The following is an 18,981-nucleotide window of genomic DNA, read 5'->3' as shown; positions in this document are numbered from 1 at the left end:
AATGAAAAATATCTCCAGATATTGCCAAATGTCCTGGGGTAGAGGGTGGGATTGCCCCTGGTGGAGAATTGCTGCTCTGGAGATTACAATATTCATCTTTATCTTATGACAGTCTACCTTCAGACAATATAAGAACTTTATGAGGATATAGTGCATTTCTACCTTTTCTCAACCTTTATGCTTTTATTATTGCATACTTTAAGTTTTAATTATGCTTTAAATCCCATAATATATTGTTATTTTTTGCTTTAGTCAATAGTCTTTTAAAGAAACATATGTGTATTATATGTAATTATTTTATTTTAATTTATTTCATTTTACTGTTTGTTACCTTTCATGTGATAGTATGCCTTCATTTCTTCTGATCTTGGCCTCTTCTCCTTGAGAGATCTGTCTTCATCCTGTTGCTCTGTCCTTGGTGTTTGAATATCCACTGCAGTACACTTGGTGAAGGCCTGGAAAGTCTGGGAGGGAGTTCTCTCAGTTTTTTGCCTGTCTTCATTTTTCGGAAGGTCACTGCTGAGCACCCTGCAAAGTCCTAGAGTGACTCAGAGGAATTTCCCTCAGTTCTCCTGTCAGTTGTTTCCTGTGTTGTATGCAGTGAGTCTCCATGCATCTCAAAGGGATCTTTCTCAGACTCCTGCCCCATTACAAGCCTTTGGAATGCCATCCTCATGCACTTGGTGAAGGCCTGTTGCAAAGAGTTGGTTGGTGATCGACTAACTCACCCTAGATGTTTACAATTCATTAAAAGCTTGTCTGGTTTCTCTTTTCCCCATCTATGGTGCATCTTTGTCTTCTTCCCCAGGAAGAGTTTGCCACTTTCTGGAATTTAGTTAATTTGAGCTGCTTTATGTAATCACCTCTCTGATGTGCTTCCAAAAGACTATGACTTTGTAGCATACCTGGCTTGGTCTTGTTATGGTGGAAACGATAGTCTTTTCTGACTTTCTACATCCTGACTGGGAACTGCATCAACGAATACCCTGAACTATGAGTATTATTATTTCAATTGAGTTCTTGTTACAAGACCTGTTAAACTTTCAACACCAGTGAGTTCTCACCATCCTCCACACCCGCTCCCCACCCCATCAGCCACTTGGTTGCTGGGTCTTAAATGCTCATAGAGTGTGCTAGACTCAGTTTTTGTGTAGGATTCAAAGAGCTCTCAGGAAAAATAGTTTTGGCTGTTAAAGAAAAGAGTCCAGGGAAGCAGATTCTTGCATGTGATGGTTAGGACTGGGTGCTCTCTAATTGTGGGCTTCACGTTTTGAGAAAGAATGAAAACTTCTAGCCTAGGTGACACACCCTGGCCAGGACTTGTTACAGCAGCTAGTGTTTATTGGCCACAGTATTTTTCATGTCCTGGTTCTGGCTGCCTGTTGTCTTGTCCCCAGTAAGAGGATTGGTCACAACAGAAGTGGGTAAAATAGGAATAATAAAACCTATCCTACAGGAGTGGTAATGATAACATGAGGTAATGTCTGTGACACAGATTGCATGTAATAGATGTTTAATAAATACAACCTCTTATTACCTTTAGTTAGAAGAAAGGGGCTCTCAGAATTGAGAATGTCTCATTTTTATGTAGAGATTGTATGGGACTGTTCAGAACTCGTGTAGTGAGTAATTCAATTTAAACCTCACCCCACTGAATTCAAACCTGGTTAGAGAGCTGGTGAGGTGTGCCCAACAGTAATCTATTTTCATCATCCACCATGGAGTATCCTGCAAAAAGTTCATACAAGGAAAGAAAGTGTCAGGAGAGTAAGTTTGGTCCAGGCTTCAGGGGCAACTCTAATCCTATTCTTACTTAGATTTCTTTTCTGTTTCAGCTCTTATGGATTCCTGTCTTTGTCCTGAGAAGGGAGGATGCTGTGTATAATAATAGTTATTTTTATTTTGATCTAAAATCATTTTATGTTGAAATTAAGATCTCAAAGGGATCTACACTCTCATACTGCAGCATTACTCATAACAGCAAGATACAGAAACAACTTAAATATCCATCAAAAGATGAATGGATAAAGAAAATGTGGTATATACATACACTTCAATATTATTCAGCCTTAAAAAAGGAAATCTTGCCATTTGTGACAACATGGATGAATCTGGAAGACATGCTAGGTGAAATAAGCCCGTCACAGAAGGACAAGTACTGCATGATTCTTCTTTTATAAGGTATCTAAACTAGTCAAAATCATAGAAGCAGAGAGTAGAATAGTGGTTGCCAGGGGATGGGGGGAGGAGTAAATGGTGAGCTGTTGCTCAGTGGGTATAAATTTGTAGTTCTGTAACATAAATAGGTTCTAGAGATCTATTATACAGCATAGTGCCTATAGTTAACAATACTGTATTGTACACTTAAACATTTGTTAAGAGGGTGAGTCTCACATTAAATATTCTTACCACACACTCAAAAAGGAACACAAGGAAACTTTTGGAGGTGATGGATATGCTTAATACCTTCATTGTGGTGATAGCATCATGAGTGTATGCATATGTCTAAATGCATGAAATTGTATACATCAAACATGCAGGGTTTTTTTTTTGTGTGTGTGTATCAGTTATACTTCAACAACTCTGTTAAAATAATTCTGTGAAACTGAGTCCATGGCCATATAACTTTAGCATCAGTGTAGTAGAATGTGGCATGAGGGTAGGAGAGAAGAGTTCTACTCGGCAGAGGGCAGTACATGTCTTAGCAAGGCTCTTGGCTGAATGGCTGACGTTAGTGAGTAGAGGCAGAGTCTTCAGCTGGAGTGCTATGGTGCCTTTTCAGGATCTTCCCAACTTGGGGATACCTCCTTTCCCTAGACCTGAAGCTCTTCTATTTTTCTTAATCAGTAGGATGGAAATTTGGGGCCATTAGAGCCAGATTGGTAGAGTCTCACCCAGGTTTTATTCGCTATCAAATTCAGTGATAAATCAATATCCTGCTTGATGGTAGGAGTCTTCAACTGCCTGAAGAGTCCTGGGCCCAGGAGATGATGGGATTGACCAAGACAGAGGGCTTGTTCTCATGGCTGAGACTCTTGTGGCTGAAGCTGCCCTCCAGCAAAGAGAGGGCCTCCTCTGACTATTTCATTATTTGCTTTGACACAGAAATTGTGGACTCAAGGTAAAATTCAAATAGACTTTGTTTTGCTTCACTTGGAACATAGGGACAAGCGTCTTTTTAATCTGTTTATGGAGATGAACATTTCAGAAGAGCAGGAAACACTTCTGAGATCAGAGGAGGTCTATGTGTGGGTTTAGTGGACAGCACCCTTTTCCTTCAGAGGGAAGGGAAAGGGAGCTTACCTTGGATTTATTTGTTCCCCCTTTGCTCCTAGGGAGGAAGAATTCTGTCAAGGCTGGTGCCAGGTGTTCCAGGCCCCATTGGGGGATTTTCCTGAGGCTTCCCCAGGGCAGATGGTACCAGTATCTTTATTAGGTTGGCAGTATCAGGAGCTTTAAAGGGGGGCTGTCAGTTGCGGCAGTGTTAGCAGCAGCATGAAGCAGGGCCACTGACTTTGAGAGTATCAAGGGACAAAGCCTCTGCCCCAATTCAACATGCTGTTAACGGCAGGTGCCGGCTGGATGGTGGCAGGAAGCACAGTTGCGTGACTTACCACCCGACAAAAGGCCCAAGAGCCGACAAAGGATGACACAAATCAGGAGAAAAGGAAACTGGTGAACACGCTATGGTGGTGAGCATAACTTGGTTATGTGCCCATGTGTGGTCATCCTGCTCCATTGGGGCAGAGTGGAAACTCTGAAAAAGGTTTTTTATTAATTTCCTAGGGCTGATGTAAAAAATTACAACTGGGTGGCTTAGAGCAACAGCTATTTATTCTCTTACAGTTCTTTAGGCCAGAAGTCCTCAATCAAAGTTTTGGCAGGGCTATACTTCCTCTGAAGGCTCTAGGTGACAGTCTGTTCCTTGCCTCTCCTGGGTTCTGGTGGCTGTTGGCATTCCATGTGGCTGCATTACCAAAATCTCTACTTCTGTCTTCACATTGATCTCTCCTCTGTGTGTTTCAAATCGCCCTGTGCCTTTTTCTTATAAGGATACTTGTCATTGGATTTTGGATCCACCCAGATAATCCAGGATGATCTCATCTCAAGATTCTTAGTTTAATTACCTCTACAAAGACCCTTTCCCCAAATAAGGCAATATTTACAGCTTCCAGGGATTTGGTGTGGACATACCTTTTTGGAGACCATCAGTCCACCTCATAGAAGAGGGACAGGGTCAGAGGCCTAATAGTGGTCTGGCTGACAGGATGCAGCTAGAGGGATGGTCCTTCTTTTACCCTGTGCTGCTACATCTGGCCTTGTGCATTATCCCCCTCTTCAACCAGCCACCTGGATCCCTTTCTTGGCCTGGACCCTCCAACACAAATGTTCAATGACATATCACCTTCTAAAACCTTTCTTCACCTTTTGATTAAAGAGCTAGTTGCTGTTTTCCACTAAGCTGTGATGCCCCTTCTTTATAAGATGATTAACGTATAATGCACACTTGGGTGTACTCAAAGATTGTCCTCTTGCAGCAATGACTTAGGGGAGCCATACCTTCATCATGTCTGTGGGCTCATTGGCATTCTCTCTGTGCCTAGGCATCATCTGGCAACATTTGTATTTTTGGACCTTAACCAACGAGCTGGTGGTAGAAGGAAAAGAGGACAGTTCAGCAGTCAGACCTATGGTGAATGTTGGCTGGGCCACTTGGCTCTGCTTCGGGACTCTGGGCATGTCACTGAGGCTCTCCATCTCCTTGTTTTGACAAAAGGGATAGTAATTCCTATTTATAGGATTGTGGTGGGGATTAAGAGAAAAAAATACGTATGTGGCACCTGGCACAGAGGAGGTGCTTAATCAGTTAGTTCCTTTTATCTTTTATTTTCTCTCATTTGTGTGTCTTGGAAAATCACCTCTCTGTCCCCCCAATGTGTAACTTGCTTCTAGTACTTTAGTTCCAAAGAAAAACACACAGAATTCTTCAGGAGTGATCAATTTTGTGCCATGGCAATCTGCTGTTTTTAATTATCTGCCTTTACCCTGTAACAGCTGTGGGCACTTGGCCTGGCCAGATGTAATTGAGTCTTGTGACATGTACCAGATGTGGAGGTATTCGCCAGGTGTTTGAGTGTATAATGTGGCATTTTAGCACACGCAGTCTTTCTTCTTTCTCCTGCCCCTCACTCCCCCCACTCCGTCCCAAATGTTCTTTTAGAAAAGGTCCAGGCTCTAGCCTTCAGTTCTAGACCTGGTCTTTAGAGACAGTGTTTTGGGTTTGGAGTCTTTTTAACTGGTCTTCCTACCTCTTCTGGGGTTCCCCAGTTCCCTAGAGACTTGCTCTTTTAATTAGGAAAACCACTGCTACTGCTTTGAGAAGGAGCCATATAATGCCTTGGGCCTTGCCACCTTCTGCAGTGATCTAGGTCAAGTTTTCTGGGCTTTTACTTGTCCGGGCCAGGCCTTGCTTAGTGACTTCACTTTCTGAGCAGAAGCTTGTCTTCCTAGGAGGGAGGCAGCATTCCCCTTTCGGACTGTGACTTAAACAATTAAAGAATATATTATTTAGATTCTAGGAGTGCAGCCTTAAACTCAGTACACTTAGTGGCTCCCTCTAGCAGCCCTGGACTGAATGCATGTTCTTTCTCATTCTGCAGCTGCCCTGGAGCTCTGCCTGGACAGTTGTTGAGTAAGAATGGGGGCAGTTGTAGAAGTGCTGTCTTTGGAAGTGGAAATGTGTTTTTGTATTGGTTTCCATAATCTTTAAATTTTGGACAATTGTTGGATTGCTGTTTCCTCCCTACCCACCTCTTTTGCATTTGACCAAAACCTTTGGGATAATTTGTTGAAAAAATTGAGCAAATTTAGCTGATGGTGGCTGGAGTGAAACTGGGTTTAGGTTATCATTTAATTCAGTTTCCCTTTTAACCCAATTTAGTCTATTTCATTTATACATTCAACAATTATTTTTTGAGCACTTACCATATGCCAGACACTCCTCTCAACATTGGGGAAATGACTGTAAGTAAAACAAAGTTCCTGCCCTCTGGAGCTTACAGTCTAGTAGGGAACAAAAATTACTAATAAGCAAAATAAATATATGTTATTGTGAAGATATAGTTAAATGCTATAAAAAATAAAGCAGAATGAGAGAATGGAAAACAAGGATTTGTTCTTTTAGAAAACTTGCAAAATAGTAGGTTGAACAATGTATAAATGAGTATTTTTTCCTCAAATAAGATGAAACAATCCATCGTGCTGAGCTAGCTCCTAAATCATCAGAGACCTAACACATTTTATCCTCTTGTTTGACCATCTTCAATATGTGGCTTACACATCTTGACCCTATATGGCTGCTGCAGCTCCAGCCATCACATCTGTATTCTAGCAGGAAGGAGGAAAGGAAAGGAGAAAGGGGATGGCCCTCTCTTGGGAGATATTTCCTGGAATTTGCATACATTACCTCTATTTTCATTTTCTTGGCCATATCTTAGTCACATAGCCACACCTGGCTACAAGAGAGTCTGAGGAAATGTTTTCTCTGTTCCCAGTAGCCAAATGCCTGGCTAAAAATCAGGAGTCTTTTTCACAGAAAAAAATAAGACTGGGTATTGGTGGATAACCATAAGTTGTGAGAAGAGACCTCTCTGAGGAGGCATCATTTGAAAAGAGATCAAAATGAGATGATTTTCATCCAATCCATTTAATTAATCAAATGATCAGAGTGCCTTCTCTGTGCTTGGTATTAGAGATGTAAAAATGAATAATAATATATAGTCTTGTCCTCAATGCTGGTAACCCAGAGCAGAGATGACAGATTGGTGGTGCAGGGCAGTATCTGCCAGCAGGTGTAATTTATTTGGCTGACATATGTATTAATAATTAGGAAATTTCACATAAAAAGTCAGATTTCTAGCTCTTTATAAAAACTTGAGAAAATCTGGTAATATAGGGTCTGCATTCTCACATGACTGGAGCTGAATAGCAACTGACCTTTTCAAGTTGGTCATGAAGAATCCAGTTTACCCCAGTCTCCAGACCTTTCCCAGCTGTCACACTGGCTTCTTTCCCTCTTTTTTTTTTTTTTTACATTTTTTATTGAGTTACAGTCATTTTACAATGTTGTGTCAAATTCCAGTGTAGAGTACAATTTTTCAGTTATACATGAACATACGTATATTCACTGTCACATTTTTTTTTGCTGTGAGCTACCACAAGATCTTGTGTATATTTCCCTGTGCTATACAGTATAATCTTGTTTATCTATTCTGCATATGCCTGTAAGTATCTACAAATTTTGAAATCCCAGTCTGTCCCTTCCCACTCCCCACCCCCTTGGCAACCACAAGTTTATATTCTATGTCTATGAGTCTATTTCTGTTTTTTATTTATTTTTTTTTTCTTTCTTTCTTTTTTTTTTGATTCCACATATGAGTGATCTCATGTGGTATTTTTTTCTCTCTTTTTGGCTTACTTCGCTTGGACTGACATTCTCCAGGGACATCTATGTTGCTGCAAATGGCTTTATGTTGTTTTTTTTATAGCTGAATAGTATTCCATTGTATAAATATACCACATCTTCTTTATCCAGTCATCTGTTTCCCTCTTTTTCTTTACCTGTCTGTCCCATGTATGCATTTGAATGTGCAGTCCATGGTCTAAAGGGAGAGAAACTAGTCAATAAAATAAAATAATTAAAATAAAACAGGCTTCACAATTTGGTTTGTTTCTCCCACCAGTAAGGATCCACATCTATTTATCTCTTTTTAAATCCTGAGTGCCGAACAGAATTATAGGAATTTCAGTCAAACTTACCCTCAATTTCTGTTTTTCTTGATCACATGACATGGTGGGTAAAACATCAGGCCTTAAGTCAGAAGACCTGAGTTCAGGTTCTACCCCTTGTAGCTAGCTGGGTGAATAATCTTGGAAAAGTTTCCTCCCCTCTCTCCCAGAAACTCAGTTTACCTATCTGTGGAAGAGTGAGGTTAAATAGTCATTCCTGGTCTATAAGTATTACAGGATTTGGGAAAAAGCAAACAAGATAATATAAGTGGAAAGGATTTGTAAGGTAAAGATGCATCATTGTGGCAAGCAACAGAAAGCCGTTCAGACTCCAGACCCTGAAGGGGCCCCGAGGCATGACACAGGAATGGAGTATAGCCTCACCTGTGGGAATTGGACCTGAGAAGTGGGAAGCCATTAGAAATTGAAGTAACTGCTTTCTTTCTCTCTTAGGGACCACATGAGTTCTTTTTATTTTTTTCCTCTATTTATATGAGCCAGTCTCCCTCTTCTTTGCAGACTGTTTTTCTTCCTTTCTCTTTTTATGTACCAGTCCTAATGCTCCCTTACCTTTTAGTTTAACTGTTCACCATCAATTAATGATAGTCTCTGCATCTCTCCACATTTTGAGGACAAAGATGCTTAACTGATACATTGGTTCCCTCTGGGTCAAATGACAAGCCAAGATCCATCCCCCTGAGACTGCGGCACATAGTTCAAGTATGGTGGTTTAGGCTTTAGCAGGTGCTGAGTACAGCCATTCGTGGTGCAAGGGATGTTGTTGGGCAAGGACACCAAATGTGTCTTCTGCAACATAAAATGTTTAATATTACAACTATGATTCTGTCTTGAATGTCTCTGCTGACAGTTCTGGCAAGTGGGGTGGAAGGCTTTTTTTAGAGAGATAAACCATGTGAGACAACGCTGTAATGAAAACATGATCCAGGTTATGGATGTGTGTACTAAGGTCCTTTGAAAAATTATGCTACGTTGCTGCTCTACAGAACCTATTTAATCTATAGTTGCTGCTAACTTTTGGCCCCCAAAAGAGGGAATGGTATACAAAGAGGCTGAAGAAATGAAAGGAGAGTTTCCATGGTTACTGGCTCAAGTGTGCATAAGAAAACAGAAGTTTTCTTAGGGGGGCGGTAATCAGATTTGTTTGTTTATTTTTAATGGAGGTACTGGCGATTGAACCCAAGATCTCATGCATGCTAGGCACACACTCTACCACTGAGCTATACTCTCCCCACAAGACAAAAGTTTTTGAACTGAAAATCATCAATTCATCCAAAATATTTTTACTTTTCTATTTCACTTGTTTACATGGTAAGCAGAGAAACAGAGCATGGAATGTTCTGGTACAAATACATAGTCTGAGGGAGTCCAGACTTTTCCAGCTGCCAGGAACATCCCAAACAGAGCCTTGAGTGTTCAACAAACTTTGGGGCACTAAGTACAAGCTTGGGTAAATTTGAAGACAAAGAATTTGGGTCTTATTCCCGACATGAGATGATGATTACTTCACCTCTCTGGGTTTAGGTCTCCTGTGTGTAAAAGAAACAAATACTGGTTGAATCTGAACCCTTAATTGAGATTAGTGCTAACAACCTGTATCAGCTAAGGTTAGACTCACCTGCAAGTGAAAGAAAACTCAAGAGTGGCTGTAGTATTTAAAATTTTATTCTTTTTTAAAATTTTCTATTTTCTTTTTTTAAAGTTTTATTCTTTTGAGTAAGAAGCAGTGATGATGTGATGAAATCACCAGACACAGACTTTTCCTTGCTGTTTTCGGATCCACTATCCCTAGGGTATGGCCCTTATCCTTACCAGCCAAGATGGCTGGCAGGATTCTAGCTATTATATTTATATTCCAGGCCAGAGGATGGAGGTTGGTGCATTTCTGTAGTTTCCTCCTGTTGTATGTAGACTGGACCTAGTGACTCGTTTCTAATGAATACAATATAGCAAAAGTGACGTGTTCATTCCTGAGATCAGGTTACAGAAAGACGTTAACCTTTCTTCTCACCCTCCTCTCCTTTCCTCTCCCTTCCACTCCCCTCTACTTTCCTTCTCTCTTTCTCTCTTCTCTCTCTCTGGGCTTCCCTGGTGCTGGGGGAAGTAAGCTGCCATATTATGAGGCAGCCCAATGTAGATTCCCAGGTGACAAGGACCTGAAGCTTGCCAACAGTCATGTGAGTGAGCTTGGAAGCAGATTCTCTAGCCCTAGTTGCACCTTGAGACAACTGCATCCCTGGCTGACAGCTTAACATCAACTTCATGAATGCCCTTGAACCAGAAGCATCGTGCTAGCCTGCACTCAGGATTCCTGACCCACAGAAACTTTGGGTTAAGGAGTGCATGTCATTTTCAGCTGCTAAATTTTGGGGTCATTTGTTATGCGATAATAGAAAACGAATTCACTTTGCAACTGTTTTAGAAGCATTCAGTGAACTTTGGGTACATATAGAGTGCCCCAGAGACAGCCCTATCAGGAAACTGGTCTTCAAACCTCTGGTTCTCCCAGGCAGCACACGATCAGTGTTTTGGCTAAAGCTTTGCTCAGTTTCCTGTCACTTGGACATTTTCCTAAAATTTGCTTAGAGGAAAAGAATGAAACCACCACAAGCACTCCATGCATAGAGCAGAACTAACTTGGCACACATTCTTTAGAGCCTGCTCTATGTATGCCATGATTTGACCCTGTGCTCTGGGGCATGGGGCATAGATCTGGCACAGACATGGCAGATGGATGGCGCCGACTCTGCGTGCTCTTGCTGGCTCCAGTGTTGCTTAGAAGCAGGCTCTCTGGCTCCAGGGTCTCCATGGCTAGCCACAGACTTGCTATGAGGCCAGCACACAGGCCTCCTTCCTGGATGTTGTAGCCGTGCCAGGGGGTTCGACCTGAAGACTGGAGAAGGCTGACTTTCAGCTCCCATATGTTCCTCTGGCCTCTGTGCAGGGCACAGGCTACACCACTGTAGGTGACGATGCTATGCCTAAGATCAGCCATAAAGAAGATGGTAAATAAACCACTTGGTTCTTTTTGCAAAGCTGACTTAAGCTCAGAAGAATGTCCTCCTGAATTTAAAGTTTTACTGATTTTTCACCATGTATAACTTGAGTGAAAAAAATAGATCACAAAACAGCATGAATAGTAAGATTTCATTTTTGAAATATATGCACACATATATTCATAAACAGATTTCTTGTAGTGTTAGCGTTAAGATACTAATAATCTCTGGAAAGTGGAAATTTGGATAATGTTTACTTTATGTTTTTTCTTTAGTGTTTTACTTTTTTAACATGTGTGTATTCTTTTAAATATAAAATAATTGTAAATCTTCTTTTCATTTTGAAAAAACACTGTTTTCTCTTTCATTTGTATAGTGCTTTGCAGTTAAATATAATCACCCACAGTTCACACATGCAGCAGCTGAGGCTCAGAGAGGTGAAGTGATTGGCCTATTCAGGCTACACTTTTTCTCTTGTTCGCCCTGCCTACCCCAAGGTGTTACCTGTCTAGAATTTTATCTGACACTGTCAAGCATATATAACTTGGATAAATCATTTCCCCTTTCAATTTTCTCATCTGTAGAATGAGGCTAGTAATAGCATCTACCTCATAGAGTCATTGTGGGGACTAAATATGATAATATGTGTGAAACACTTAGGACAGGCCCTAGACTCTAGACCCCTGGCATCAGTAACTGTTAGCATTGGTTATTATTGGGTGACTTGGTAAAGGCCTTCCCCCTCTCTGTGTCTACTTCTTCAAATTCAAAATGCATGGGTTAGACTTGATGATTATTGAAAATTCTGCATTTCATTTCTCTGGTTCCAATTTTTTTTGTTATTATTTGAAGCAAAGTTGATTTCAAGAAACTGGGTTGCAAGAAGCAGTTGTTATCCACCCATTCCTCTGATTTAACTCAAAAATGATTTGAATGTATGAACAACTGAAAAGAGTCTGAGGGAGGGGTGTTCCTGGCACAGGAATAGCATGTGTACCTATCTCGGCAAGGGCTAGGCAACCTGATGATAGGAGAAGCCTGGTGCCAGGGGCATGGGCTGGCAGCTCTCTCCAGAATCAGGTCTACAGCCACAGTCAAGGGAATAGTGCCCTCCTTCTCAGTGAGCCCTCCATACCAGTTGCCAGACAGCTGAGGAGTGTTATATGTAGGTGTTTTGAAGGCACAGCATATTCTCTTAGCACTAGCTTTAACTATCTGCTTTTGCTCATTTGTGTTGGACTCAAGAACATGAGAAAAGTGTCAGGTTCATGCCACGTTGTAAATCAGAGGCCTGAATGTGGCTTTTCCATCTTTAACAAGTCCACAAGGACATTTGTGGGAATTCCTGCCCTGGCTGAGCTGGTAGTGGGAGCAGGTATGGTGAACTAAGAAGCTGCTGGGATGGAGACATTCTGAAAGTCCCTCTTCAAAGCCGATTAGGGAGGTGCAGCTGTACAACTGGGAGCTTGGGAGCATGTGGGTGATGGGGCTGGTGGGAATCTGGCTATTATAGGTGGCCAACCATTGATCTTATCTGACTGGGGACCAGTGTCCTAGCCTTTATTAATTAGCTACAGATGACACATCCTTTGCCATGGTGTCATTGTGTTCATTTAGTCTAAGCTGACCTGTCAAAAACATTGGCTTGAAGTGGAAAGAGTCACTTTTGTTCTGCTTTTTGAGGATCAGAAAGAAGTTAGAAGACAAAAGAAAAAAAAAAAAAAAGAAAGAAAGCAAAACAAAGCAAGCAAACAAAAAAACCCCAAACAGGATGGTGGTTGCTGGCTAGCAAAGGATGCTACTCTCTCCCTCATCCATTTTTCTTTCCTTGTTTTTCACCTGTCTGATAAAACACTGCTGAACTACTTCCTGTCTGGAGATTGTTGGAATAACATGGCCTCTGGGCTGTACCCCTCAACTCCCAGCACATCCTCCACTCATCCAATCTTTCAGGGTGCTTTTCTAGCACAGTGGCCTGGTCATATTTTCTCTTTCATGGCTCCCTACTGGTAAAGCAAAAGTGCCCGAACATGGCATGCATGGTCTTTCATGATCTCATGTTAATCTTCCCTTTGAGCCTCTTCTTGAAGTAATCTCATTCCCTCCATCTGGGATCATATACTGTCAGAGCTGAAATAAATTTGGAGATCGTCTAGTTCTTCTTCTTTTAAAAAAATGAAGGATTTTTCTTAACGAAATCTTATTTGGAACATCAAAAGGGCAGAGATTGCCTAGCTGAAGGAGTCATGGTGGTGGTAATGGGATCCAAAGACTCACCCCTGCTTGCACTCCTTAATCTCTTTCCTCCAAAACCTACAATGGCCTCTGAATTTATAGAGGGACTATGGGGCTTGGTGGGATGCTTGAAAATCATTGATTTTATCCAATTCTCTCCTGTTACATAAAGTTTGGGTTGCTTGCTCAAGGGCTCTCAGCTGGTATATTGCAGAGTCAGTTCTCTGAGATCCAGGATAGTGGCCTTACCTGAAAGTCTTCCCATTCTACCTCCTATGTTCCTGCTCTTATTTAGATTGTAAACTCTATTGAAATATTATTCACTTGAATCTCCAGGTAAAGTTCTTTCCACAAGGAGCAACTGAAAGAAGGTGCCAAGTAACTTTGGCCATGTATCTCTTTCTCACTCACTTGGTCTTTAGGGTCTTGAGGATATGGGCAGCCCAATAGCCAGACTGCTTTGCAGTGCCGTCAGAACCCACAGAATCCCAACAAGGAGCCTCTTTTTTTTTTTTTTTTTTTTGAGTTTGTTGATGAGCTCCTTGAAACATTCTCCTACTCTTAGGGAATATTTTCCTCCCAAATAGGCTTGTTGACACAGGATCAGATGTTCCTTTAAAATTCCATCTCTGCTGGTTTATTTTGCTTTCACATCATTCTGAAGAATCCTACTCCAGTATCCAGGAATCGTAAAGTTGGAGAATGTACCCTCCATCTCACACAATATCCTTCTGCATCTCTGGCTTATCCAATTTCTGGTAGAATTTTGTCAGAACTGATTTTGTTCCACTTAATATGTTGGATGGGAGGACTCAGATTATGAGTAGTAAAAGTGAGTGTTTCAGTTTATGACCAACTGATTGTGTTTGGTATGACAAATAGGCCAGGGGAGGCTGAGCTTGGCTGAGAGTAAATTTGGTGCTCAATTTGAAGCTCTGAAAATGACCTTCTGGACTAAATGAGAATGATGGTGGTGTGATGGTGGTAATAACAACTGTTATTAATTTTGCTTTGACTATGTACCATGCCTCATGCTAAGTACATACATGATCACTTGAAAAATCCTGACAATCCTATGAAGCATACTCATTTTATAGGTGAATAAAAGGGAGCTCAGAGAGTCTGGGTCATTGCTCATGACCAGACAGAAAATGGTGTATCCACCAAAGAGAGTCACTTAATTGCAACTCTGTGTATGACACCATTTCCATGTGAAATTCGAGGAAATAGCACACAGAGTGAAAGAAATGACGACTGAAGGTCAAGCTACGTCAGAGCCCAAGGAAAAATGTGATTTCCTGAGAACCTTACTGTACCCCTGTTCTGTGGGAATTGCCTCTGGGGACACATTAGACAGCTGTAGTGGTGTAAGATAACTCCTATCCCTACCCAGAGCTTATTGATTGAAGGGAAGGCACCTGCCCACGGAGTGATCAATTAGTTGCCTGATCAGCAACTTATCAGTCTCTCCCAGCAAATCTGAAATGAGATATGGAAACTGGAATAAGTTGGTCTTGGGCCCTTGGTCCAAATGATGAGTCAGAGTGGAAAGGAAAACTGAAGTCAGCTTCCCTGTTTGCTTATTTCCCTCTTGTTCAGACCTTTCTTTCATTCTGAGACCTGGATGGGAAGAGGAAAGGGGAACAGGCTTTGAAAAAGGGAAGAGAGATTGGTGAACTTTTTCTCCATCTCAGGGTTGCTATGATTTTTCCAGGTGACCTTAGAGAGACTAGGAAACCCAAGGCCAGGGAAGCTGTGACTTGGCTTCCCAACCAGTGGGTGGCAGCAGTGGCCTAGAGCCCAGGTCCTACTTCCCAGCCAGGGGAGAGGGACACTAGGGAGGGAAGGTTATGTTTCACATTTGCATCAGCATTTAGAAGGGAACAGATTTGCTTCAAAGAGATAAGCCTGGATTATATTTTGCCCTGATCACATAAAAGAAAGTTATTAGATCTACTCCAAATGTGAGTGTTTTTCATAGCAATCATTATATTTCTGTCCAGTTTACCCGTAGGGCTAGGGATATGCATGTCTGGATTTATAAGCAAATTTATCATATTTCTTAAGAATTCATGAAGGTATGCCTCTCAAAAAACTGGAGTGGAAAGGGAAAAAAGGAGGCCAGGATAAAGCAATGACTTCAAGCTGAGCGGAAAGAGATTTCCTCTTTGCATTTTTGGTGTGAACTGCACATACACCCTGAGAAATGTACTTTGCTCAATTACAAATTATTTTTCTTCGTCATTGATTATGTTGGATACTAGCAACTCTGTTTATGATGCACTTTGGGATTGCTCTCAGTGTAATACAGTCGTCATTAAACACCAGCTTTAGGAAACCTGGAATCGTTGTTTTGATTATGGTTACCGTGGCAACGAGTAGCCCATTGGTCCTGAGTCTCTTGTGTGACGCTCACAGTGTTTCCTGGTTCTTCTGTTACATCGTTATGTGCAAATAGCAAGTTACGTTTCCAGTAGCTCACGTCAGAGTTTTAAACATGCCCAGACAAAAATCAGGGAAAGGTGATGAGGGAGAGGAGAACCTTCTCATGGAGAGGGAAAGGGGTGAGGTTGGATGGCTGCTGTCATCAGACTAAGAAGATCCTCTGAGGCTAAATAGACCTTGTCCCTGTCATACCTCTGCTTTGTTGCCTTCTCTCAGGCTAGACTCACAGACTTTCCATGTTCCAACTGGCCTAAGATGCCTTTGGACTTGAATAAACAGCCCCAGCCCCTTGGAGATCTCTTTTTATGTCTTACACTCCTGTTCCAATCAAATGACTGGGCCTCTGGGCCTTTTGCAAGATCTGGAGCCTTGGTCCAGCCTGGGACCCAGTTGCCTCTTGGAGACAGGGACCTGATGACTTCTTGCCACCACTTCTGCCATACAGTATCAACTGCTGCAGCTTGGGCATTCATGTGTCCCCTGCCCCTTGTCTCACTCTACCCCTTACTAGCACACTGTATGCACGTTCACCTGGGACTCTCAACATCTGCTGAGTCTCAGTCTTTGGGACACTATGGTTTGCTTATGCCTTGACTACCTGTTGGAATGCCCACTGTCATCTGGGCTTTTCCCCTCTAGAATCTTGCCTAGTTTTTATAGGTTTGGCTGGATTTTATTTTTGCTACCAGTCTTTTAGCTAGCATCAGACACAACTTGTTTCTCTTTTCTTAAATATGACAGAGGATCAGTGGGACAGCTGTCAAGTCACTTTCTGTCCTGGAGGTAGCTGTGAACATTTATCTTGTTTCACTGGAGTTTTCTACTGGCTTTTAAAGAATGCACAAATAGTGCAGACAGAGCTACGAGTGAGAGTCATAGGGAGGCAAATCCCACCCTCTTATCTTTTTTAGGATCCTGTGACTCCCCTTCTCTGACTTTGCAGAATCATGTCTTTGCACAAAAAGAATTACTGCTTCCTTTTGGTTTCCAAAATAAAGTTCAACATTTATTCAAATAACGCCTCCCAGATCTGTCCTCAGCATGCCTCTCCAGCCTGTGGAACTGGTTTATCGAACAACTGAATGCAGTTTGGTACAATCAGGAAATGGTTTTATTTTTCTCTCACCAGTGCTCTCAAAGGTGCCCCATCAACTCACCTTCTTCCCTCATCCAACAACTTGGGACAGATCATGTTGCTTACTGATCACTTTAAGCCATGAGACATGGTCTCATTTTCAAGTCTTAAAAGCCCAGTCCAAGTCTAAATTTTAATCTGCATCCCAGTTCGGAACTACACTCTTCCTTCACACAGCCACCTGCTGAGGCTTGGCCTGAAGCTTGAGGACTTATTTTGTGGCATTCTGGCCATACTGATCTCCTGACAGATTCCAGAACTCACCAGCCACATTTCATTTCAGAACCTGCTCCAGAGTACACCTCGGAGCTGGTCACGTCGCTGGCTGTGTTTCAGCCTTCAGCTCGCAGCTTCCTGCCTTAAAAGGACTGATTATGACTGCCCTGTCTGAATTGTGCCCTTTCTCCAGTTTCTGTACATGGTAATTGCTCTGATCTCTTTTCACTATTTTAATTAGTTTGTTAATTTTTTTTTTGATTAACTGAACTGTTACCGTCTTTTTGCCACAGTAACGTTAACTCCAAGAGGGCAGAATTTTTTTTTCTTGTTTAGGGTGATATATTCGCAGCCTAACTCTATGTCTGTCATACTGTAGACACTCAAACTTATCTGTTTAATTAATAGTGAATTTCTATTTGAAATCAAATTCTAATATTTTACCTGATGGCCAAGTAATAGGTTTAAAGGTGAAATTGCTGACCCTTGACCTTTTTTTGGCCTGGAAAAATGGCAGTTTCATATGGTTCATCATAGTAGTTGAAGCATTTTCATCAAATTCAACAGCAAGATCAAGATGATTGCTATCACTAACATATTACATTTTCCTGGAAATTCATGTCCGGTCAACATAATAAAATGATAAAGAACAGGTGTCATACTGAAAATAGTAGTCCAGAGGATAAGATTGCCTACCTGTGAAACCAACAACAATTAACTGAAAAATTAGAAGTCTTAATAAAAATTGAGTCCTAATAAATGAATTCATTATAAGATAGCCAAACAGAATATATCCAACTAGAAAATAATAATTATGAATGAGATAGTAGAAAATATCTAATTCATAATAGCAACAGTAAGATAATAACAATACTGCAAGACTGTCCCCTCCCCCAAGCTCTAGAATTTAAGGAATATATGTGATCCCATATGAAGAAAACTATAAAAAAATCCAAGAGAATCCTTAAAGAAAACTTGGCAAATGGAGTGACAAAGACATTTCAGGTTGGGAAGACTCAATATTACAAAAGTTCTAGTTCTCTCCATAATTAACATGAACATGTATTTTCATTTCAGTCAAACTTCTGATAGAATTTTGAGGGCAGCTTGACACAAAAAAAAGCCAAGATCATCTGAGAGAAAAAAAATCAGATCAGTCACGAGTCTTCTCAAAAAAGAAGAGAAATATTTAGGAAATTTCCATGCCTGACAGTAAAATAAACTACCATGCTATAATAATTAAAACTGTGACAATGACCCATGAATAAGCTGACATATGAATGAAATGGAATGGGAACTCAAGAAGCCTAATCAGTTTTACACAATAACTTTATATTGCAGATGTCATGCAAATCCAGAGGAGGGAGAATATGTACCCTAAAAAGTATTTTAAAAACTAGCTACTATTTAGAAAAAAATTAAATTCCTATCTCACATTTACGTCAAAATGAATTTCGGGTGAATTTAGATATTTCTATATGTTATTGAACTGTAAATACTTCAAAAGAAAATATTGGAGCATAGAGTTATTCAATCTTAGATAGGAAATTTGTAAGCAAATAAACTGAATATAAAATTCCAAAGAAAAAGATGAATAAACTTTATAATATATTAACAAAAGAATCAACTTGTGTGTATCAAAAAACATCACAATATTGGAAAGGAGCTATCAAACTGAAAAAAATATTTTTGACATACAGAAAAAATAGTTGAAAATCTTAATACATAAAGAGCTTTTAAAATAAAAAGAAAAAGACAAATATCACAATTGAAATGGGCACAAGACATAAACAGGCAAGTCATGAAATGGGGAATGTAAATAGACAATACGCCTATATACAAAGGTCTAATTAACTAATACAGGAGCTGCCCTATCTCAGTTATTCTTGCTGTGTGAAATAATGTACATTTAAGCCATTTTGAGTGGAGATTTTTTTTTTTGTTGTTGTTGTTTTGTTGTTATTTGCAGCCCTTCCTGATCCATAATTTGGTACCAGGAATGGACTATTGTAAGTAGTATTGTATTGACCTAAAATGCAAAAGTGGTTAAATGGTGGAAGAAGTATACTGGCTTGTGATAACCCAACTATTTCAGGTTGAGAATTTGGTGACTCTTGTTATATCACCATGAAACTTTCTTAACTTCTC

General features: G+C 40.7%; 1 long non-coding RNA gene across 1 annotated transcript; it reads left to right on the top strand.

Moving 5' to 3' along the window:
* Positions 1-311: 311 nt before the first annotated feature.
* LOC135322350 (uncharacterized) lies at positions 312-4,146 on the top strand. The gene is made up of 3 exons (XR_010382879.1): positions 312-2,181; positions 2,951-3,121; positions 3,572-4,146. It is a non-coding gene; the product is annotated as an uncharacterized LOC135322350 (long non-coding RNA).
* Positions 4,147-18,981: the final 14,835 nt, after the last annotated feature.

The sequence above is a fragment of the Camelus dromedarius genome, chromosome 10 (assembly GCF_036321535.1).
Source record: "Camelus dromedarius isolate mCamDro1 chromosome 10, mCamDro1.pat, whole genome shotgun sequence".
Lineage (NCBI taxonomy): Eukaryota > Metazoa > Chordata > Mammalia > Artiodactyla > Camelidae > Camelus > Camelus dromedarius.
This window is presented reverse-complemented; position numbering and strand designations above follow the sequence as displayed.